This window comes from Cebus imitator, unplaced genomic scaffold, assembly GCF_001604975.1.
Source record: "Cebus imitator isolate Cc_AM_T3 unplaced genomic scaffold, Cebus_imitator-1.0 Scaffold192, whole genome shotgun sequence".
In the NCBI taxonomy this organism is placed as follows: domain Eukaryota; kingdom Metazoa; phylum Chordata; class Mammalia; order Primates; family Cebidae; genus Cebus; species Cebus imitator.
This window is the reverse complement of record NW_016107507.1, coordinates 3,029,784-3,055,533: the sequence shown is the minus strand read 5'-3', so window position 1 is coordinate 3,055,533 and position 25,750 is coordinate 3,029,784. Positions and strand designations below refer to the sequence as shown.

The 25,750-nt window shown below is 38.2% G+C and overlaps 1 long non-coding RNA gene across 1 annotated transcript; it reads left to right on the top strand.

The window, feature by feature from the left end:
• The first annotated feature begins 10,352 nt into the window (after positions 1-10,352).
• LOC108316797 lies at positions 10,353-23,964 on the top strand. Its single transcript, XR_001830453.2, has 2 exons — positions 10,353-10,440; positions 23,864-23,964. It is a non-coding gene; the product is annotated as an uncharacterized LOC108316797 (long non-coding RNA).
• Positions 23,965-25,750: the final 1,786 nt, after the last annotated feature.

Here is a 25,750-nt window from a genome sequence, read left to right as displayed (position 1 = left end):
AGATCACTGGTAAATTCAATGTCCTCTGAGATCTCCCATGTAACAATAATCTGGTGCCTTACACAGTATATTCCTCTGGCATGCATCTCTGAACCTTTTGAATCCCTTCTTTTACTACTTTGGATAAGAATTCTGGTATCTCTTGCATATAATATGGTCTATCACTTTCTTCATGCTGCTGAAAGCCCTCCTAATAACATGATACCATTATTTCCTCGGTCCTTGTGAGGGTGTGAAATTCTATATTATGAAAGACTTTCCAAATATTACTAAACTATTTCTTAATAAATCCTTGATTCAGTACTCCCAGGATTCAATTCCATGCATCCTCTATTGCATCCCATTGATATATATTGGTTAACTTCTGTAGCTCCTCTGAGGTTGGTCTTTTTCTCTTCCAAAAGACCCAGGACTTTCCTGGCCAGGTTGTATCAAGACATACTGATGACCAGAAGAGCAGATGGCAATAAATTTTGATATAATATGTATTTTATTGGAAGAAGCAATCATTTCTATCGTCTTTAAGTATAGGGAGTGCTAGCCTTTAATAGAACGGAGTGAGCTACCACTGAAATTCAAAGACTTAAGCAGAATCTAGTAATTTAAGTTTCAAATGCATCAACATGAGTGTCCCTATCCCACATCTCAAGATCTCACTTATTCCTAAACAAGGCCCTCATATTGGCATAGAGGGTCTTCCAGGATTGAAAATTCAACTTGTTCTCAACCTCTTCTCCCTGCAAAAGTTAAGATGTGACCTTCATCCTTGCCTTCTTCAACCTTTCAGTTATGGGAGATGAGAATGTCTTTATTTGCTTCCAGTATTTTCACACTTAATCTTTAATTGGTGATGAATTAGCCTCAGTCTTGCATTGTTTTTCTCCAGCACAGTATATTCCCCATCCAGTTCTATAATTTCTGAAGTCATTTTCTCAGCCTGAAACAGTGCACCTGCCAATTTATTTCCTTCCACCTATGAAGTTGTAACAATCACATTACCACAGCATGCCAGGACTCCCAGCACTTCGCATATTATCGTGGCTGGATTCCTCATCTGCAGCCAGTCAGAAGGTGAAACAGCTCCAATATCTCCTTTCAGAGTCGGCCTCCTCAAACCCTTTCTGCAGCCAACTCTATAGAGCAGATTCCTAAGAAAACAGACACTTATGTGGATATTTGTATTTAGAAAATGTATTAGTGAATACCCTTCAGATCAACATCTGGGAACATTGAAAAAATTAAAAAAAAAAAACAGAAAGAAAGTTAAAGGAAACTTACCTCTGCTGTAATTGCTACAAAAGCCTCAGCTGACACCAAGCCAAGGTCTAGCACTCAAGAGCCTTTCACGGTGGTTTTGCTGTGATGCAAGCGGGCTAGGCTTTTAAATTCCTTTACTGATCATTCAATGGATATGGCCTTTCCTTGGGGAGTGATTGTGACCTCAGACAAGTCAGATCTCTTCAATCTGTGAAAATTTTCAGCTGAGAGGTACTCAAACATCCTTCAGCTGAGGGGAGCATGATAACATTGACTAATGTTATTTAAATAAACAAAATAATGCTTCCCCAATTATTTTAGGAAATATCATTAAGAAATGATCCAATCCTAACCAGTTCTAGTTTAATTCATTTGTTTGGCCATTTATAAAATTGAAATATGTAAAATAAAATGAAAATCTGACATTATTTTCCAGAATCCCTCACTGAGAGAACATAAATTACTTAGATTTTCACCTGTGAGTACTTTTCATACTGCAAATATCTATATGTTCAATATCTATATGTTCAAAAGTACTGATGCAAAGTCAGCAAGAGTTCAAAGCCATAGTCTTCTCACTCACCAAAATAACTATTTGCCTCTTTTGCATCTGTCTTGATAGCCTTACTGTATGAACTAGTAAATTGGAGTCTCAGGCTTGGCAGGCAAAGCAACTTGGTCTCAAACAGTCAGTTTCGTTTGGCATTTAAAGACAGTGTTCGGACACTTCAGTTTATCTTATTTCTGTTTTGTTACTGTTTTAAAAAATGCAAAGTACTAGTTTTAACTGACATTCGGCTAGTTTTTACAAACTTTGAATCAAGAAAATTTACTCCTTGGGTACACAGTTCTATGAAATTTCAAAATTCGGTAGTGTGACTAACACCGCCAACAAGAAAGAACAATTCTATCAGCTCAAGAGCTTTTCTTATATTATCTCTTTCTGTTTCAGCCTTCTACTCACTCTCTCTCTCTCTTTCTCTTTGTTTTCAGATAGGATCTCACTCTTGCTCAGGCTGGAGTGCAGTGGTGAAGTCTCTGCTCACTGCCACCTCTCCCTCCTGAGCTCAAGTGATCTTCCCACTTCAGCTTCCCGGGTAGCTGGGATTGTAGACATGTGCCACGACACATGGATAATTTATTAATTTTTTGTAGAGATGAGGTCTCAGTCTATTGCCTAGGCTGAACTTGAACTCCTAGTCTCAAGTGATCCTCTTGCCGTGACCTCCCAAAATCCAAGGGATTACAGGCCTGAGCCACCACACCTGGCCTTCTGCTCCCTTTTAATGCTTAGTAAACACTACGTAGTCTATTTTCCATACCTACAGCGTTTTTTTTTTTCAAAATGTCATATATATTGTCTCATATAGTATGTAAAATTTTGAGTCTAGATACTGTCACATGAGATTTTTAATAAAGCTCTTGAATAAGATACAGGATGGATTTTGTATCCATCCCATATTTATTTTATGCATTTCGTTTTTATAAGTGAACAAACAAATGAACTTAAAAAAAAAAAACAAAACTAGGATTGGTTAGGATTAGATCATAAAACATTTGAGATTTATTCATTTATACATAAATAGTTTGTTCCCATTAATTGCAGAGTAATATTCCATTTTTGGATGTATCACCATTTATTTCTCCGTCTTCTAGTGATATGGTTTGGACACTTGTCTCCTCCCAATCTCATATTGAAATGTGATTCCCAGTGTCGGACGTGGGACTAGTGGGATCTGTTTGGGTCACGGTGGTGAATCCCTTGTGAATGGGTTGGTGATCTCTCTGTGAGTTCTTGTTCTACTCCTTCACATGAGATCTGGTTGTTTGAGTGTGGCACCTCCCCCTCCTCTCTCTTGGTCCTCTTGCCATGTGACCAGTTCCCTTTCCCCTTCTACCACAATGGAAAGTTCCTGAGGTGCTAACTAGAAGCAGATACGGGCACCATGCTTCTTGTATAACCTGCAGAACGATGAGCCAAGTCAACTTCTTTTCTTTATAAAACACCCAGACTCATGTATTCCTTTATAGCAACACAAAGCAAAATAACACCTAGTTAAGGAATATTGGCTTGTTTACAGTTGTTGTGATTTTTTTTAAAAGCTCTTAAACAAACAGGATACAGGATGGATACAAAATCCATCTTGTATTTATTTTATACATTTCATTTTTATAAGTGACCACAAAAATGAACTAAAACAAATTAGAATTGGTCAGGATTAGATCATTTCCTAATGATATTCCCTAAAATAGTTTTGGAAGCAAATAAAAGGCTTACATTTTATATAGATAAATATTTAGAAATAGAATTTATGGGTCATATGGTAAGAGTATGTTTAAATTTATGTTAAATTTTTAAACTGTTTTCAGAAGTATATCTCTGTCAGCAATGCATGAAAGTTATACTTGTTCCCCATACGTTTTAGCTGCTGGTTTGGTCAGTCTTGTTGTTTTAGCTGGCAATATATCTATTTAGGCTTACACTACATGCTCTGTTTCACCTCATTTGCATTGTAGTGTCAGATTTCAAAACCTTTTTTTGCGGTTTGTTTCTGCCCCGCATGCTACTCGTTGGTGGTGTTTGTGACTTACGTGGTAGTTTAGATTATAGTTCATTTGACAAAGCCTTTGTTATGTTTCTCAGACGCATTACAAGCACACATACAGCTTGAGGATGACCCTGGGGCTTGTATAGGTTCATACACGGAATTAGAAGATTCTCTTCTCTATATGTCTCTTCTCCAGGATATCCTTCACACTTGCAAGTTCACGGAGTCCTTTTTTTCAGGTTTCTCTGGCAAGTGAGATGTTCTTTTAGCATTTTAACCTTCCACATCACTGCACACTTCCACCTGATGAACCCATCTTTGGTGAAGTATTTAAAAAAAGAGACAGAAAAATAACAAGAATTCTTTCAATAGTATTTGCCCCATTGGGACTCTTTTTCTTATTTTCTCTATACAGAGAAATTATTTTCTCTTGAGTTTGAGATGCAAAACCACTTCCTCACAGTTGTGCAGATCCATGACCTTGGGGAGAAATTGGTAGAAGAAAGAAGAGGTAGAGAACAAGAGAAGGAATGAGAGAGAGAGAGAGAGAGAGAGAGAGAGAGAGAGAGAGAGAGGATTTCCTCTATACTTATCAGCTCACAAAATCTCTTTTTCCCAGTTACCCAGGAATGAGGATGAATTTCCCTAGGATGTTTTGATGTTCATGCCTGTGGCTAAGTTTCTCAATTTGATCCTGCCCTCAACTGAAAGGAGGGAGAAAATATTGCAGTTTTAAGTTGCCTTCTCTCTAGAATCAGCCTGTTCCAATTGATTTACAGAGTGGCTTTCTGTGTTTTCTCCCACATAGGCTGTAGTGGGCTACTTCTATCTTGCCCATTATTGGAAGGTCTGGATCCTCTGTTCAACCAAGTTCACTGTAGGCAGCATCTCTCTGCTACAGTTTAGATACTTCTTACCAAGGCACAACATAGCATCTCAAACCATGGATAAGTGTGGGAAGTCACCTGGGAAAAAGCATGACCATCTCAGGTATTGGTCTGAAATACTCTGGGATTCAGTTTCTCTGCCTTAGAACGGCCATTTTAAAAACATGTTTTAAGTGTTTAATTTTTCTTTAATTTAAAAACTAGCTGACCAATAAATTAGCTTTCTGTCATCTGATATTTTCCCCAATTACATATATTTTAAAGCTGAATAAAAAATTAACTGAAATTAATGATGAGTATAAAATTGTATACTAATTTAGGAAACATAAAATATGCTTTATTTATGCCTAAAGATCATAGAATTAAATTAGTTTGTCAATATTATCATTTACTGGGAATGTGTCATGAGCTAAAGTTGAATACATAATAAGTTAGCTTAGATAAGCTTTTATTTCCTGTGCACTTATCTGAGAAGTTCTCTAATATGTTTGGTTGTACCCCTACCCAAATCTCATATTGAACTGTAGTTCTTATAATCTCCACATCGCAGGATGAACCTGATGGAAGGTAATTGAATCATGGGGGTGGTTACCTCCATGCTGTTCTCATGATAGTGAGTTCTCACGAGATCTGATGATTTTATGAGGGGCTTTCCCCCAACGTTTACTCTGTACTTCTCCTTGCTACTGCCATGTGAAGAAAGACACGTTTGCTTCCCCTTCTGCCATGGCTTCAGAGGGGACAAGTCCCAATTTAAGTTTCCTGATGCTTCTCCAGCCATGATGAACTGTGAGTCAATCAAACGTCTTTCCTTTATAAATTACCCAGTCTTTGGTATGTCTTTATTAGCCGCATAAGAACAAACTAATACAGTACATTGGTACCGGGAGTGGGGCACTGCTGTAAAGAGACCCAAAAATGTGGAAACAATTTTGTAACTGGGTAACAGGCAGAGGTTAGAACAGTTTGGAGGACCCAGAAGAAGACAGGAAAATGTTGGAAACTTTGGAAGCTCGGAGAGACCTGGAGGGCTCAGAAGATTGGAAAATGGGGGAAAGTTTGGAACTTCCTAGAGACTTGTTGAATGCCTTTTCCCAAAATGCTGACAGTGATATGGACAGTAAAGTCCAGGCTGAAGTGGTCTCAGATGGAGATGAGGAGCTTGTTGGGAACTTGAACAGACGTGATTCTTTTGTTATGCTTTAGCAAAGAGACTGGCAGCATTCTGCCCCAGCCTTAGAGATCTGTGGGGCTTTGAACTTAGGAGAGATGATTTAGGGTATCTGGCAGGAGAAATTTCTAAGTGGCAAAGCATTCAAGAGGAAGCAGAGCATAAAAGTATGGAAAATTTGCAGCCTGACAATGCAATAGAAAAGAAAAGCCCATTTCCTGTGGAGAAATTCAAGCCAGCTGCCGAAACTTGTGTAAGTAACAAGGAGTCCACTCTTAATTGCCAAGATGATGGGGAAAATGTCTCCAGGGCACATCAGAGACCTTCACAGCAGCCCCTCCTGTCATAAGCCTGGAGGCCTAGGAGGGACAAAAGTTTTCCTAGGCCAGGTCCAGATCGCTCCTGCTGTGTGCAGCCTTGGGACTTGATGTCCTGGGTACAATCTACTCCAACCAGGACTAGAAGAGGCCAAGATGGAGCTCAGGCCATGGCTTCAGAGGGGACAAGTCCCAAGCCTTGACAGCTTCTGTGTGATGTTATGCCTGTAGGTGCAGAGAAATCAAGAATTGAGGTTTGGGAACCACAACCTAGATTTCAGAGGATGTATGAAAACACCTGATGTCCAGGAAGAAGTTTGCTGCAAGGATGGAACCCTCATGGAGAACCTTTGCTAGGGCAGTGCAGAAGGAAAATGTGGGGTTAGAGCCCCCATGCAGAGTCCTCAGTGGGGTACTGCCTACTGGAGCTGCAAGAAAAGGGCCACTTTTCTCCAGACCCCAGAATAGTAGATCCATCAACAGCTTGCATCATGTACCTGGAAAAGCAACAGATACTCAATGCTAGCCCATGAAAGCAGTCAAGAGGGGGGATATCCCCTGAAAAACCATGAAGGTGGAGCTTCCCCATCACCATGTGACTGAAGATCTCTGACATGCCCTGGAGACATTTTCCCCATCATCTTGGTGATTAAGATTGGGCTCCTTATTACTTATGCAAATTTTGGCAGCTGGCTTGAATTTATCCCCAGGAAATGGGGTTTTCTTTTCTGTTGCATTGTCAGGTTGCAAATTTTCCATACTTTTATGCTCTGCTTCCTCTTGCATGCTTTGTTCTTCATCTCCATCTGAGACCACCTCAGCCTGGACTTTACTGTCCATATCACTGTCAGCATTTTGAAAAAAGGCGTTCAACAAATACTTAGGAAGTTCTAAACTTTCCCCCATTTTCCTATCTTCTGAGCCTCTAAGTGTCTCAGATGTTCCAAAGTTCCCAACATTTTCCTGTCTTCTTATGAGCCCTCCAAGCTGTTACAACCTCTGCCTTTTACCTAGTTCCAAAGTTGCTTCCACATTTTTGGGGATTTTTACAGCAGTAGCTCACTCTTCTGGTACCAATTTTCTGTACCTGCCCATTGTCATACTGCTATGAAGACATACCAAAGACTGGATAACTTATAAAGAAAAGAGTTTAATGGACTCACCTTTCCATATGGCTGGGGGAGGCATCACTATTATGGTGGAAGACAAAGAAGGAGCAAAGTCACATCCTACATGGCAGCAAGCAAGAGCACCTGTGCGAGGGATCTGCCCTTTATAAAATCATCAAATCTGGTGGTTTTATAAGGGGATTCTCCACCTCATTCTGTACTTTTACTTGCTTCTGCCCTGTGAAAAGTGAAAAAGGACATGATTGCTTCACCTTCTGCCTTGATTTCAGTTTCCTGGGGCCCCCCCAACCATGCTGAACTGTGAGTCAATTAAACCTTTTTCCCTTATAAATTACCTAGTCTGTGGTATGTCTTTATTAGCATGAGAATGGACTAATATATTCTCCCAAATGTCTTCTATTACATCATTTCCTTTTACCACGTTAGGTCTCATACTTTATTCTAAATGAAGCCATTTCTTTGCCCCTTTAACCTAACGCCTTCATTTGAGAATAGACTGTACTCTTTGAGAAGATGGTTTTAAAATCTTTGTTGAAGTATTTTAGAGAGAAAGACTTTTCTCATGTCAGAGAGGAAATAACTTACCTGCCTTCATGTCTTACTGCAAATAACAGCAGGTAACTTATCTATACAGACAAAATTAGTGGTATACAATGTGGAATGTTCATGGCAATACCCACTACAGGTGGAATAAACAATGACATCCAGAAGAAACACACTAACAGTATATCTATTATTAGTAGATACATAAAGAAATACTGGAGGCTGGGTAATTTACAAAGAAATACTTTAAAGAAATACCTGAGGCTGGGTAATTTATAAAGAAAATGGATTTAATTGGCTCATGGCTCTGCAGGCTGTACAAGCATGTCTCCAGAATCAGTTTCTGGTGAGGGCATCAGGAAGTTTTTGGTCATGGTAGAAGATGAAGCAGGAGCAACATGTTACATGGTAAGAGCAGGAGCAAGAATGGGAAAGGAGATGCCACATACTTTTAAACAACCAAATCTCGTGTGAACCCTGAGTGAGAACTCACTCATTAACAAGAGAGTGGTGCTAAGCCATTCATGAGATATCAACCCCCGTGATCCAAATATTTTCCATCAGCTCACATCTCCAACTGTGGGGATTACATTTCAACATGAGACTTGGAGGGGACAAACATCCAAACCATATCAATCGCAAATAAACTATGGCATTAAACAAAAAGTTCTGCTTGACTTTCACCGCTGAATCAATGCTAGAGACAAGGCTGACCCTGCTCAAAGTGCTCAGGTGACTGAATTTGTGTTCGTTTTTCTATGACCTTTTGTCAGTGCCTCCAAAGTGCCCACTGCCCTCAGGCTTCCTGCTCATTGCCCAGGAAGATTTGCTGTCATGCCCTCTATTAGTAGCAACACTCTAAGCCATTAAATTGCAAATGCTTTGATAGTGCTCCAAAATAATATACTTTAAAACTTTGTTCAGTATTTATGTGGTGAAGAGGCTAAGGGATGCCCAGGGGAAAGGTAGAGAAGTAGAGAAGGAAAATCCCTATTTGTGGAGTTGAGTTGTTTTCCATTATGGACCCAGAGAATGTAGATCTAATCCATTTTTTTTTAAATCCCCGCTAAAACGCAGAGGTTTGAGGTGACACTAAAGTGATAAATTTTGGGATTTCAAGCTTGATCAAGGAAGAGACAGGATTGTTAAAGGCAGCACTGCTCAAGCTTTATTGGTTAGTGAGGCTGTATGAGATTCGAAGTCTCTCCTAGCAAGAGACTTTCTAGAGACTACAACTCCAAGCTACCATCCAGGAAAGAAGTAGGACAAAAAACTCCCATGGGAGAAGGGGAAATTTGAGAAGGAGCTTATGTTGCTAGGTGATGTCATTCAGCAACAAGGTGGGGAGGCACTGGTAGGAGAGTTCCAAGGGCAATAGCATTTTGAGGTCTTATAGCTACAGTGTTTGTCTGATCCATTATTGTCAGATGTTAGGTGACATTTCGCAGGTACACAAAATAGGCAGGATCTAAATGGCTAAAATATGTTTATTGGGACTATATTTAAACCACTTGGATTGTAAGGGTTAGAATTTGGCACCACCTGATTTTGGATTAATCATCTTAGCCTAAGGTGAAGTAAACAGCAAGGGACCCACTTTAGGTCAATACACAGAAGCCATCTTTAATCCATTTACATGACATTGCCCTCCTAAGAATTCAGTTAGGAACAGGTTCCTTGAAGTAGTATCTCTTCCCTGCCCTTACCCTCTACAAGAAATCCCAGGGAGCTTTAAAATTAGTCTTTCCAAGCACATGGCAATATTGTTTTACAAAAAGTACTGGTAAGGTCATTTTCCCACAGTGATGTTCTGAGGTCTCATAGGGTTATATTCTAGGCAGTCTTTATCTCACCACTTACTCCAGCTTTGAACGGATTCTCTCATCCCCGTTAACATCTCCCCAAGGTCTCGCTGGTTGATGACTGCTACAATGTATTATGAATCATTGCTGGGATAAGAAAGGTAAGACATCCTAGAAGTCTGGCATTTGTAAGCAGAACAGTTTTAGAGAGGAGTTAAAAACAAACAAACAGAGTTTATAGGGGTACCTATTTAGTTAATGAAGACCAGAACTTTGCAAATGGAGCTATGACTGTGCCAACACATCCATAAAAACACACATTTATATTTTACTTGGCAAGAGGGAGAGGGCGGCTATAGGCAGGAAAAAATTATATTATAAATTATATGTAAAAATATTATGTAATATAGAAATATGAAGGGAAATGTGATATACTATATAGTTCAGAGGTTTAATATATATATTTGAGTATCAAGATTGTGGTGCATCTAATCAGAATAATATGTTAAACTATTGAGGATGTTTTTTGATATGATTTGGCTGTGTACCCACCCAAATCTCACCATGGATTATAATAGTCTCCATGTGTCAAGGGTGGGGCCAGGTGGAGATCATTGAATCATGGGGGCAGTTTCCCCCGTAACTACACTGTTCTCATGGTAGTGAATAAGCCTCACCAGATCTAATGGTTTTATAAATAGGAGTTCCCCTGCACAAGCTCTCTTGCCTGCTGCTAAGTAACACGTGACTTTGTTCCTCATTCGCCTTCCACCATGATTGTGAGGTCTCCCCAGCCATGTATAACTGTGAGTCACTTAAACCTCTTGCCTTTACAAATTACCCAGTCTTGGGTTTGTCTTTATTAGCAGTGTGAGAGCAGACTAATACACTTTTTAATCAAATGAAAAAAAATTATTGATTTTTAAGAAAGAAGTACAATCTGGTTTCACAGCTTGATTCTACTCTTAGAGAACAATAGCAGAAGAGTTTGAAACACCATTCATATATCTAAACAGCTTTTTGTAGCACAAAAGTACACCATCTTTTGAAGCTGAAAAGTTATGGCAGAAAAGTAATACCATTGGCATTATCATTTTGATAACCACTGACACCAGCATCTTGATGTGTGAAGGAAACCATTTGTTCATCAGTCAAATGATTTTGTGAGAATCATACTTCTGTGACCTTGGACAAGTCATTTGTGTGACCTTAGAAAGGGGGTCCTGATCCAGACCCCAAGAAAGGGTTCTTGGATTGCGCAAAAGAATTTGAGGTGAACCCGCAGGGTAAAGTAAAGCAAGTTCATTAAGAAAATGAAGGAATAAAGAGCGACTACTCCATAGGCAGAGCAGCCCCAAGGGCTGCCGGTTGCCCATATTTTGTGGCTATGGTTATTTCTTGATTACATGGTAAACAAGGGGTGGATTATACATGAGTTTTCTGGCAAAGGTGTGGCTAATTACCAGAACTAAGTGTTCCTTCCCTTTTTAGACTATATTTGGTAACCTCCTGCGATTGTCATGGCATTTGTAGATTGTCATGGCACTGGTGGGGTGCCTTTTAGTATGCTAATGTTGTATGATTAGCATGTCATGAGCGGTGAGATTGACCAGAGGTCACTTATATGGCCATCTTGCTTTTGGTGGGTTTGGGCAGCAGTTTCTTTACTGCAGCCTGTTGTGTTAGCAAGGTCTTTATGACCTGTGTCTTGTGCCAACCTCCTGTCTTATCCTGTGACTTAGAATGCCTATACTGGGAATGTAGGCCAGAAGGTCTCGGCCTTATTTTATTTAGCCCCTGTTCAACAGGAAGTTGCTCTGGTTCAAACGCCTCTAACAACTTGTAAACCAAAAAGTATCTGACACGGATCTCAATCAATTTAGAAGTTTATTTTGCCAAAGTTAAGTACAATGGCCAGAAGAAATAAACAAGAGATCACAGAAACAGTCTGTGGTCTATGCCTTTCTTCAAAGATAATTTTGAGGGCTTTAATATTTAAAGGAGAAAAGTGGGGTGGAGGGGAAAGAGGGAGGGTATGGTAATCCACATGTTGCAAGAGAAAAGAAACAGGTAGGGGAATAGTCAGTTATATATTAGTCTTATACTCAATATATCCGCACTTTACGTAAGATAAGGTGAACCTATGGAGATATTTAGCCTTTTATCTGTAGCTGTCTGGTGAGGAACAAAAGGAAAGGCATTTTCTTGCATGACTCAGCTTTCAGCTTAATTTGTTTCTTTTGGCATAATGCATTGGGGTCCCATGTTTTTATTTTCCTTTCATACACTTAATGTCTCTGGAAGCTTGGCTTCTTCACCTAAAGAAGAGACGGTTGCTTATAATAGAAACTATCCTCAAAGGACTATTAGGATTAAATGAGATAATGCATGAAAAAAGATCTGGCAAAATTTTTGGCAGAGAGAGCACTATAAACATTAACTCTTATATTTGAGTAAATAGGAATATAATGTACAAACTCAAAGTTATGCCAGTTTCTAGAAGCCTCAGGGAGTTCTATTACAGTGATGTGTACAGAAGCCAACAAGTTGGCGATTCTATGAAGACAGAATTTCCTGATGGCCTTGTTGGGACTCAGAAAATAGTATTTTCAAGTATGACACTTTGACAGGCAGAGTACTTTGAACTAAAGAAGACTGGAAGAGTTCAGAAGCGTCCTCAGAACCAACGTCTCTCCAAACTTCTCTGTCATTCCTCTTTTCTTCTGAAGCACAGGGAGGAACTTTCTTTGTAGTTCCTTCATCTGGCTATAGGTGGAAGAAATGCAATTGTCATGAGTCTCTACCCTAGGAATCCATCACCCAAAAAGATTACTACCGTATCACAGAAAGAGACTGAAATTTGATACCACCTAGACTATCACAGGCACCTGTTCTTTGGGGGACCCATTCATTTGTCTCCAAAAGTATTTACTCTCCCTTAAATTGTCTGCATCTCCCCTCCAGTCTCCCCTGTAAAAAATGCATACAGCTTTTAGGTCTCACTGGCTTTGAGGTACACACTTTCCTGTCCTGTGATGATGTCCCATGCATGTAATTAATTTGTATGCTTTTTCTGTTGTTAATCTGTTTACTGTCCGTTTATTTTACAGACTTGATTATCGACTTCAGAGGGGAGATAGAGAAAGGCTTTTTTTTCTCCCCTGCAGTCCATACTACACTCATACCACTCATGAAGAAATTATGTTTCTCTATTTCTTTAGTAATAGGAATTTGCAATCAAAGAGGCTCAGAACAGTCTGGACATGGTGGCTCATGCCTGTAATTCAGGCACTTTGAATGATCAAGGAGGCTGAATCACCTGAGGCCAGGAATTCAAGACCAACCTGGCTAACATCATAAAACCCTGTTTCTACTAAAAATACAGAAATTAGCTGGGTGTGGTGGAGCATGTCTATAGTCTAGCTGCTACAGAGGCTGAGACAGGAGAATCACTTGAACCCAGGAGGCGGAGATTGCAGTGAGCAGAGAAAGTGCCATTGTACTCCAGCTTGGGCAACAGAGCAAGGCTCTGTCTCAAAGAAAGAAAGAAAAAAAAACAAAGAAAAAACAAAAAGACTCAGAAAAAATCATTGAAGCTACTATTAATATAAAAATCCAAAGAATCCACATCACATTTTCTGAGTACTCAGTTAAAAAAAAAACTGGTCACAAAAAGCAATGTAGGGTTATTGGTTATTATCTGATCATATGCTATGAACACATCTTTAGAACAAAAGATTTTTTAAAATTTTTATTTCAAATACCAAGTATTTTTTCAATTTTCTAATTTATAATCAAATTTTCTAAGTCAAATTGGGAGTAATTTTATTAAAAGAAGTTGTTTAGCATTTTCTAAAGTGGACAAATCAGTTGGTGAAATAAATTTTTGAATAAAACTGCTAAGCCAGGCGCGGTGGCTCACGCCTGTAATCCCAGCACTTTGGGAGGCCGAGGCGGGTGGATCACGAGGTCAAGAGATTGAGACTATCCTGGTCCACATGGTGAAACCCCGTCTCTACTAAAAATACAAAAAATTAGCTGGGCATGGTGGTGCGTGCCTGTAATCCCAGCTACTCAGGAGGCTGAGGCAGGAGAATTGCCTGAACCCGGGAGGCGGAGGTTGTGGTGAGCCGAGATCACGCCATTGCACTCCAGCCTGGGCAAAAAGAGCAAAACTCTGTCTCAAAAAAAAAAAAAAAAAAAAAAGAAAAAAAACTCAAAAAAAAAAAAAAAAAAAAAAAACTGCTAAAAAAGAAAGAAGTAATTTTGTTATTTGCCAATTTAAAAGAAAATATAAAAATAATTAATTTACTTTCTTGTTTTAATGAACAGTTAGATATGTTTGTGTATGTGTATATGAGTATATAACTTAGTAATTATTTTAATGTTGTTCAGTATAATTTGTAACTCTTGTGCTAAAGAGAATTAAACAGTCAGTAGTCTATCTTATTTCCTATTAAATGCAATGCACTGTGGTTCACTGAATGACAATTAATTAAAACAATTGCTCAATTGGCATGTTTTAGCTTCCAGTAAGATACGCAAATTAAGTATAATGTGCTATCTCATTAATTAATATTATAAATAAGGAACTTTTTTCCCTCAGTTCACTTAATAATGGAAAGTATATTATCTATATTTTTGCCAGACTGTGCAAAAATTCTATATGTTCATGCATATGTGTATTTTTTCATATCTAAAATAATATATGTAAAATGTTTTATTTTTCTGTGTTCATATATTTTAAGCCAATTTTATTTAAATTTCTTGCATGCATCCTTTATTTTATTTTTATTATACTATAAATCCTGGGATGCGTGTGCAGAATGCGCAAGTTTGTTACATAGGTATACATGTACCATGGTGTTTTGCTGCATCCATCAACCTGTCATCTACATCAGGTATTTCTCCTAATGCTTTCCCTCCCATATCCCTCCACCCCCCCAAACAGGCCCCAGTGTGTAACATCCCACTCCCTGTGTCCATGTGTTCTCATTGTCCAACACCCATTTATGAGTGAGAACGTGCAGTGTTTGGTTTTCTGTTCTTGCGTTAGTTTGCTGAGTATTGTGGTTTCTAGCTTCATTGATGTCCCTGCAAAGGACATGAACTCATCCTTTTTTATGGCTGCATAGTATTCCGTGGTGTATATGTGCCACATTTTCTTTGTCCAGTCTATCATTGATGGGCATTTGGGTTGAGTCGAAGTCTTTGTTATTGTGAACAGTGCTGCAGTAAACACACATGTGCATGTGTCTTTATAGGATAATGATTTGTAATCCTTTGGGTATATACCCAGTAATGGGATTGCTGGATCAAGTAGTATTTCTAGTTCTAGCTCCTTGAGGAATTGCCACACTGTCTTTACAACGGTTAAACTAATTTACATTTCCATCAACAGTGTAAAAGCATTACTATTTCTCCACATCCTCTCCAGAATCTGTTGTTTCCTGACTTTTTAATGATCGCCATTCTAACTAGCGTGAGATGGTATCTCATTGTGGTATTGATTTGCATTTCTCTAATGACCAGTGATGATGAGCTTTTTTTCATATGTTTGTTGGCTGCATAAATGTCGTCTTTTGAGAAGTGTCTGTTGATGTCCTTCACCACTTTTTGATGGGGTTGTTTGTTTTTTTCCTTGTAAATTTGTTTAAGTTCTTTGTAGATTCTAGATATTGGCCCTTTGTCAGATGGGTAGACTGCATAAATTTTCTTCCATTCTGTAGGTTGCCTGTTCACTCTGATGATAGTTTCTTTTGCTGTGCAGAAGCTCTTTAGTTTAATTAGATCCAATTTGTCTATTTTGACTTTTGTTGTTACTGCTTTTGGTGTTTTCGTCATGAAGTCTTTGCCCATGCCTATGTCCTGAATGGTATTGCCTAGGTTTTCTTCTAGGGTTTTTGTGTTTTTATAGTATATAATATTTTATATAAAATTATAAAATGTTGAATTTATGATTACATGGAAAGGTATCAAATATTTGTTGAGAATGAGAGAAAAAGAGGCTGGTGGGACTTGTAGTGAAGAATCAACAAGATATATCACTCCAGAAAAACAAAGGAGAAGTCTAGCTACTGTAGAGCTAAGAAACACTCATACAAGAGGATAGATCTTCCATGATTTCACTTACAAGACATATCCAGAAGTGGCAAATTCAGAAAGTAGTTTAGAGAAACCAGAGATGGCAGGAGGGCAGAATAGGAATTACTAGATGATGATGATGATGTTAACCTACTTATTGTTTGGTCGAAATTGGGGGGAAAAAGTAGGAAAAATTAAAGTGAAGTGTATGAACCCTGGTATATTATACCAGGTAAGTTGACTTGGGTGTAGGAAGAAAATACTAGAGCCTATATTTTGATTTTAGGTTTATCTAAAAATAATTAAGACAGTATACTTTACTAATTTTAACACATAGATTTTAAAAGATGTCCTAATTCTGTCTCCTGTGAACATAGAGGACATTTGACTGAGTAGCTATGTGAACATAGTGGATATAGTCAAATGTCCTCTATGTTCCATGAGCTACTCAGAGGCAGTCATAAGGGTTGTCCAATAATAAGTAATGATGTCCTCACCAGCTGGTTTATCTTCAGCATATTGTGACATAATACAGTAATACGTGCCTGTGAAGTAGATTTACAGATTATACTCTCCCATTTCAACCAAGTAAACTCTATAAAATTATAAACTGCTTAAACAATTGATGCAAAGAGGCCATGCATTAAAGGTAATACCTATAATGCAAGTAGAGTAGGAAACAAAACAACAAGGAATTGGCAGGATGGATATTGGGAGGCGGGACACACCACCCCCCAAGCATTACTGTAGAAGACAAGACTATGTCATTGCGAAATATATTTCTTTGGCATATTTGGAGTAGATTATTTTGAGAAACCACAGACATAGGAGTAGCTCTGAAAAGCTGCCCTTTTGTAAAGGTAATTTACATCTCTAAAATGAATTTTTATTAGTAAAGTCATCTTCAGTCCAGATCAACTATTCTGGCCTAGAAGTTTCTTGTGCTTTGCAATAAAAGCCATTGGTGTCATGACACTGTCATGATAGAAAAACATTTTTAAATTAATATGCTTTAGATTTATTTGATTCATTATTTATCTGTTTGAATTGCTTTATACATGTCAAGACTATTTTATTAAAAGTAAATAGACATCCTGAGAAGGGCATTGGCACTCACACTGGTAAGTAGTTGGTGAGCACACAGTTATATTACTGTGGTACTATAATAGAGTCTCCTTTTTATAGCAAACATTAAGAAGACTCTAATGTAAACCTGTGAGATATAATTTTAATATAGAGAGTATATAATGATTGGATTTTCATGAACTCTGTAATGTGAGCTGCTGGAATGTTTTATATGTGTGACTCGTATCCCAGTCTGGCTTAAAGGAGGAGGAGAAGTGTGGAGATGAGGAAGAGGAATCTTTTCTGACTGCCCATTTGTCTTAGATCAGTTTTTGATTTGTTAGCTGACTTTCTAGGAGTACTTGAAAAATAAAAAGAAAAAAATTATTCTGGGGTGATTTCTGTATAATCCACCCTGTTCTGCTGTTTCTAAAGCAATTTCTTTTTAATGTTTTTTATGTTTGCCACCATAGCATATATTCGGGTATATATGGATATTGCTGGTGCCAATGAAATTCCCTTGAATTTCTTTCAGTGTTTTTGATTTCCAGTGTCTGCCTACTTTTTCTTTCGACAGCACCCAGTGGTGGCTCTTCAGAGAGCTGCTACTACAGCTGCTTGGCCTGTTAAAACTAGAAGTCCTGAGTTTGTCTTCCCATTGCCACTCACTCAGAAAGCCCTTAGTTAGTGACAACCCAGTGTAGATTTTGAAAGTTCAGGTCCTCTGCCTTCAGTCAGAATTAATTTTTGACACAGAATTTATACTCCAGGAATTCTTTGCAGCAGGCTAAAGCACTCCCCTCAAGACTTTCCTGAGGTTGTACTTTTGCTTGGGTCTTCTTTTCTTCTCTGCTTCCCACATTCTGTCATATGTTTTCTTTTTCCTTCAGGTCAAGTGCACATTAATTCTTAACATGTCCTTTTATTTGGAGGAGTATAAGACCAAAACAAATTTAGAGACTATTAGTATAGAGGAGAAACCAGTTTACTATTAAGAATAGCAAAACAAAATAAAACCAAAACCACCATCAGCAACAAAAATCCCACATCCTCAATTACAAACAGCACAACAATGACACCTGCATGTATTTATAGCTTCTAGAATTGTAAGAAGAAAGAAGAAAAATAGACATGTGAGTAGAACAGACTTGTGTCCTAATTTTCCCTCTTTGGCTTTTAAACAAAAGATGTTCTGCTTATCTATAGCTATAGAACATACCCCCCGGAAGCATATTAGATTACAACAATGAGTTGTTACTATTTTCTTTGTTTCATAGAACTGATGTGCTCAGCCTGATGGCGTTCCCTTGGGGTTGCAATGAGATTACTGTTGAGGCTAAAGTATTTGAAAGATTTATTCCCCTGTATGTCTGGTGGTAGGAGGTGCTGAGGCTGGTTGAGCATCTCTCTCCATGTGGACACTCAACATGAGGAGCTTGAGATTCCTAACAGGGCAGTTGCAGAGTACTCAGATTTCTTATATGCTCCAGAGAAAGCATTCTGAAAGACCATGGCAAACACTACCATGCTGCATCTTACCTAGACTCAGAAGTCTTATAGTATCACTTGTGCCACAGTTTCTTGATGATAAGTGAGTTATGGAGTCAGCCCATCCATGAGAGTGTGAATGCTCAGAGGCATAGTTCACTGGGGCCTTCTTTAGTTATGGGTTTAATAAAATGAAGGGAGTACAGAAAGCATGGAATATTTACCTTGTTCCTCAGTGAATTCGGACACCAGAAGGAGACTCTGTGCAAAGCCTCGCTACAAAATAGGGCAACAGGCTAAGGAAGAGACAGAGAAAATGGTCAGCCCCTAGCTAGCATACGTGAATGCTCCTTATTTCCCTTGAGATGTGGATTCTGAGTTGAGAGCCTATGGGTCAGCCAGGGATCCTACTAGGGTGGTTCTAAATTATTTTGCAGCATAAATTAAGGGAGACTATCTTAACAAGGGTTGGATTGAAGATACAGCAACAGTCAGATATTTCCACCATAGTAGGAGTTGAAAGGAAGCAAATTCCACAAAGTAGAATGGCCAGTGCTCCCCTCAGTCTTAGCCCAACACCAGTAGAAGAGGCATATAGGGAGTGCAGGGACTCGGCATCCAAGAGATGTCACCTTGGACAGTGGCAATTATCAGCTAGCACATTCGCAAAAACAACTTTGAAGCCCAGGCACCTCATTTTTCCATGGAATGAGGTCTTGCATCTCTCCCCTATACATCTACTGTCTCCCTCAAGTATTTTGGAATGTAACACCCTAATTATTACCCTCACTAACATGTTTAGCCTACTACTATGTTGCAAACAGGGTCTCTTATTGCTCTGAATAGTCTGAATTTAATGGGAAAGGAAATCTGTTTTACAGATGAAAATCTGTGGCTCAGCAAAGTTAAGTATTCCATCAAGTTTTTACACAACTGGTAAAGGGAAGGATCTGCTATTCCAACTCAGGTCTGCTGCCCCATATTGTGTTCTTTCCACTTTGTGATACTATCTCTAATATTTAGTTCCCTATAAGATTGCAATTGAAATACAATTCTCAGAAATTAATCATTTTTTAATCTTCACTTTTAACCAACAAATACGTTTTCCTATTTGATAACTGTAATCTGAAAACTGCTACATATTAATAAAAACTGACACTGGTTTGTTTTTAGGTGTTCATTTATGCAGTGTGAATGAAGTCAGCTGTGTAAAAGTGACAGGAGAGAGAATTTCTTGCGGCTCATTAGTAGAACATACAGCAGCAATCAATTGTAGTATTTAATAGTCACCGCACATGCAAGATAGAGATTTATTTCAGCACAGGAATTAAACTTGAAGAAAGCAGAGAAGAAATAAAAGATTGGAAGCGATCATAGGAGTTGACCAAAAAAATTAGGCTTTCACCAAGTTTCATGATCCTTCCAGTTTTAAAATCACATGTATATCTAAGTTGAACCCAAAGTATTTTCCTGATATTTCTCTCCCCTTACAAAATCTGTTTTACCATTCTTAATATTAATAATATAAGTTGCCCAAGATATTAATCACACAATTGATTTTAGGGATAATCTCACAGCAACAACAAAATAATAATTATTTAATAACATGTTAAGCACTTTCTTTGTATCACACATTATATCAATTTCTTTACATGAATTAACTAATTTAAGTTTAACGACATGTCTATGAAGTTGGATATTAATATCACTATCATGAGAAAGTAAGGTACTGAGAGATTGAAGCAATTACATGAGATTATATACATCTACAAAGTGGTAGAATTGGGATGTGAACCAAAGTAGTCTGGTTTCAGAGTCTACTCTCATAACTCACCAAAATGCACCTCCTTTCCATCTGAACTGTATTTGCCTGAACAATATGTCACTATGTTCTCTCCCTAAATCCAGTCAACATCATAATATGCACAAATAGGCAAAGATACTAAGTATAATTATTTTTGTTAATGAAAGTAATTATGAATTTAAAAAATAGTCTTGGTTAATAGAGAAGGGAACAGAATGTCATAGTCCAGAGAGCAGACAGGAGGAACACAAAGAGACGCTAGTGAAAACTCACATCTTCTGTAAGACCTGGAAAGTCAAAAAGGCACTACAAACATTGTCTTTGGATAGGAAGTCTAGGAATACAACGTTTATCTGAACATAAAGGCAACAGCCTGAGAATGTATAGTAACAATTTTGACAGGGCTCTAAGCAACTAGAATAACTAGATTATATCAGACCTTGAGACAATGATAGGATCCTTAGTTCACGTTTTGAGTAAAATGTGGAGCTTTTGGATTGTATACACAAAGAATAACATTATCTTTCCTACATTGTATTGATGATTCTGTGTACCGTGTTTAGAATGAACCATAAGACCCAAGGATGGAAGCAGTAAGAACAGTTAAAAGGTGATATTAATAATCAAGGATAAAGGAGATGATGCTTGACTAGGTGATAGGAGTAAAGGAGTGGAGAAGTGGTTGGTTCTGCGTATGTTCTGGGATCTCCGAATTGTTAGAAGTGTTGAATTGGAGTTTAAGTCACAGTGGAGGGTCAGGAATGACTGTGGGTTCTTTCATACATTGATCATTGTGGTTTTTAAATCTGTCTGTACCTCAGAAAATATGTCTGACTTCTCACTTGTCCTCTTGACTGGCATGTCTAACAGTCGTCTCAAACTTAACACAGTTAAAATCGAAATACTAATCCACATACAAATGTGTAGAATATACTGTGTTTGCCCCTTCAGAGATAATTTCTACCTTTTTCCCCCTTATATTTGCTCTAACTTACTAACTGCATCATACTTGTTATTCCTTCCACCATTTTCCATTCTACAAAAATGTAGTATGTTTTGTTCTATATTTCTTTATATGGCTGATGCCATATTATTATGCAGGTCCCTATTCAAATATAACTTCTTCAGATCATCCCTCCAATTCTGATTACTCTATCTTATTAGCCATTTTTATAGTTTTTTTTTTTTTTCTTTTCCAAAGACTTCTATCTGTGTTTATATTTCATTTTTACAGAATATTCATTCACTGTTTTGGTCTCTCACTGTAATGTAAGCAATACTAAGGGGCTGTGTTATAGAAGCTTCTCTTCCTGGGACTGCCAGGGGCGTGGTTTCAAAGGCAGGAGTTTCCCGACTCCATGCCTCCATCCAGGAACCAGAGGGGTTTCAGGTGTAAAGTTCTTTGTCTGGGTTTCCGGCGCCCAGACTAGGTAGAGAAAGCCAGGCGAGTCTCCTTTGTCCCAAAAAACTGTAAAGCTCTGGGAGGAGGGGACTCTGTAACTCTTGTGGACCAAGCAGCCAATCCAGTATCAGAGTCAAAGATCAAATCACTCCAGAGGAATTTTGAAAGAACTTCTCTCACTGGACAAGAACATGAATGGAAAGCGAGTAACTCAAGCGTTAAAACTCCAGCTGCTCCCTACCTATAGGGATTCCTTCTTTGGGTTCCCTCCCAGGACACCGTGGGAGCTGTCTTCTTTCTCTTTCTCTGTCAAATAAATCGCTTTTCTTCAAAACTCTTTGGGTCCGCAATATTTATTGAAACGGTAAGCTCACCATGCCACTGTGGCCCTTTTCCCCATTCTTCGTGGTTAGCAAGGCCAAAACCCTATGTGATCTGGGGATTAGGATTGAGTCCTCTCTCCCAAGCAGTCTGGGTCAACTCCCAATGTGGGGGCCAGGCAATCTGGCTGAAGTTTTGCTCCCTCCGTTACAAAGGATCGTACATCTTACCTTTGTATTTCTAATATGTCACTTTCCCAAGTACCTAGTACACAATGTCTACGGCATGGAAAATCATGAATGAATGAATGAATGTAACCATGTTATTAAGCAATAGATAACTATTTAACTTTGCATTTAATATGTATTAACAACTTATATTAACCTTTAAGATGATAATATCTTCTCTGCATTATAGGCATAGAGGTAAAACACTTTTAAAATAAAACATTCATTATGTTTTATGTTTAATTCATATAGAAATGGTCAGAATAAAATTTTCTCATTAAAGTCAGTTATTAAATATTTTGGTTTTAATGCATAATTTAAAAAATATGTAGACATATTTTTAATGTCATTATGTATATATTAGTAGCTAAATTTACTTAACATCAACTTGGCACTACCAAAAATGACTATAAGACTTTGCTTTAACATTTTAAACATTTAAAGTATTTAATATCTAAATCACATTTAGATTTAGGTCAAATTTGTTTTAACAAGCAACTTTATTGGATGAAAGCTTATATGCCAATATGAATAGTGAATATTTATAGAATATTCACTATTAAGTGATCTATTAGGTGGCAGCATATTTGGAATTTTATTCCAAGTATTTCTGTCTCCAAATTTATACAGTACCCTTTTTAAAATAAGGTCATCAGTTATGAACACCCCTATCTTCCGTTTCCCCAAGCCAGTATATAAAATACTTAAAAAAAATACAACTTTAAGCATGCTAGCCAGTTCATCTACTCAACTGATTCTTTCGTCTAGTATTCTGACACCAATTGTTTAAATTAGGACTTAAAATTCAATAATTATACGATTTTTCCTGTTTTTTTTTTTTTTTTTTTTTTTTTTTTTNTTTTTTTTTTTTTTTTTTTTTTTAACCCCTCTGATGTTTATTTTTCCATTATTATTCAGGATGAATTTCAGGATTTATCACTAGACCCAAGTTATCTCTTAGTAGAGTTGTAGAATTATACTATATTTTTGTAGTTCATTCACCTTTCCAATTTTCTAGAAAGCCATCCTATATTTCTCTTCTCCTATTATATCTCCAATTCTTCTTCCATCATCCTCTCTCCAAGGAGAAGATTTTAATTCCTATTTTATTTGAAAAAGTGAGCAACCAGAAAACATTTTTTACCTTGCTTCTATTAGCACGTATCCTAAAGTCATTTGAGATCATACAGTCTACCTTCTGTACTGTTAGTTTGTATAAACTGCCTATGTTCCTTTCTTAGTTCCCCATAGATGCACTAGATCACATCTCCTCTTGCTCAGTTTCTCTGTGAAAAACATGCACAAAATGGTCCTGAAAAGCAACTGCCAATACTTTTGTTTCCACATATTCTCTAGTGAGTTTTTATCCTCATCACTCCACAAACAACGTTCACGTCAAGGCTACCAGCTACTTCCATGTTGCTAAATTTAATTGGTCTTGATGTTACTCAACAATTATTGCAGGACGGGACACCATTGAGCCCTCCTTTTATTCACTTGCTTCTGAGACATCTACTTTTCCTGCTTCTCCTCCTGTTTCATTGGTGATATGGTTAAGATATTTTTCTTCATTCAGATCTCATGTTGAAATGTAATCCCCAATGTTGGAAATGAGGCCCAACTGGAGGTGTTTGGCTTATAGAGAAGGATCCCTCATGAATGGCTTGGACCATCTCCTTGGTGGTAAGTGAGCTCTGCCTCTGAGTTCACAGAAGTTCTTGACACTTAAAAGTGTGTAGCACCTCACCCAGCACTTGCTCCTGCTTTTGTCATTTAAGCTGTCTATTTCCCTCTCACCTTATGCCATGATTATAAGCTTCTTGAGGCCTTCCTAGAAGCCAAGCAGATACCAGCAGCATGCTTCCTGTAAAGACTGCAGAACTGTGACCCAATTAAACTTATTTTCCTTATAAATTACCCAATCTCATATATTTCTTTATAGCAATGCAAGAATGGCTTAATACAGAAAATTAGTATTGAAAAACAGGGCATTGTTATGAAGATACCTAAAAATGTGGAAGTGGATATGGAACTGTATAATGGCAGAGGCTGCAGGAGTTTGGAGGCTCAGAAGAAGATAGAAAGATGACAGAAAGTTTGGAACTTCTTAGAGGCTGGTTAAATGATTATGACCAAATTGCTGATAGTAATATGGACATCAAGTCCAGGCTGAGGAGGTCTCATATGAAAATGAGGAGCTTACTTGGAACTGGAGCAAAGGTAACACATGATATGCCTTAGCAAAGAACGTGGCTCCTTTGTGTTTATACCCTAGGGATCTATGGAGGTTTGAACTAAAGAGGGACAATTTAGGGTATCTGGCAGAAAAAATTTCTGTGCAGCAAACATTCAAAATGTGACTTGTCTGCTTCTAACAACCTATGCTCAGATGCAGAAGTAAAGAAATGAGTTAAAGTTGAAACGTATTTACAAGGGAAGCAGAGTGTAAAAGTTTGGAAAGTTTGCAGACTAGCTACATAGCAGAGAAAGAAAAACACTTTTGGGGGGAAGGGGAATGAAAGCAGGCTGTTGAGCATCCACTTGCTAGAGAGACTTGCATAACTTAAAAGGAGTCAAGTGCTAATAACCAAGATAATGGGAAGGAGGCCTCAAAGGCATTTTAGAAATTTCAGGCCACCCCTATCATCACAGGCCCTGATGCCTAAAAGGACTGAATGGTTTCAGGGACCAGTCCCAGGGCCCTGCTGCTCTGTGTAGCCTCTGTTCCCCGCATACCAGCAGCTCTGAATTCATTTTCAAAAGGGTGCCAGACACAGCTTGGGCTGCTTCTCTAGTGATGCAATCCATAAGCCTTGGCAGCGTCCATGTGGTATTAAGCCTATGGGATCTATCAAGCGTTTTTTACTTTTATACAGCCTATGGGTTAATACCACAAAGTGTAAGAGTGAAAAATGCTTGATCGATTCTACCTGTATTTCAAATGCTGTACAAGAAAGCCTGAGTGCCCATCAGAAGCCTACTACAGCGTCAGGGGCACCACAGGCAATGTCTATTAGGGAAGTGTGGAAATGTAAGGTTGGAGCCCACATACAGTGTTGCCACTGGGGCTCTGCCTAGTCAAGCTATGAGAATTAGGCTACTGTCCTCTAGACCCCAGAAGAGCAGAATAGTAAATCCACTGGCAGCTTATGCTCTGCTCCTGGAAAAGTGCAGGCATTCAAAACCTGTGAGAGTAGTCATGGGGAATATAATCTGCAAAGTCACAGGAGCAGTGCTGCCCAGAGCTTTGGGTACTTGCTCCTTGTACCAGTGTGCCTTGGATGCAGGATATGAAGTCAAAGGAGATTATTTTGAAGTCTTAAGATTCAATCACTCTTCTACTGGTTTTCAGATTTGTATGGGGCCTGTAACACCTTTCTTTGGCCAAATTTTTTCCTGTTGGAGTAAGGAATGTTTACCTAGTGCCTATACCCACATTGCATCATGGAAGTAAATAACTTGTTTTGATTTTACAGGCTCATAGATGGGAGAAAATAAATCTCAGATGAGACTTTTGGCTTGAACAGAACTTGAAGTTTGAGTTAATGATGGAATGGGTTAAGACTTTAAGGAGACATTTGAGAAGAGATTATTGTATTTTGAAATGTAAAAAGGAGATGAAATTTGGAATGGACTAGGTGTGGACTGATATAGTCTAAATATATGTCCCTTACCAAACCTCATGTTGAAATATAATTCTCAT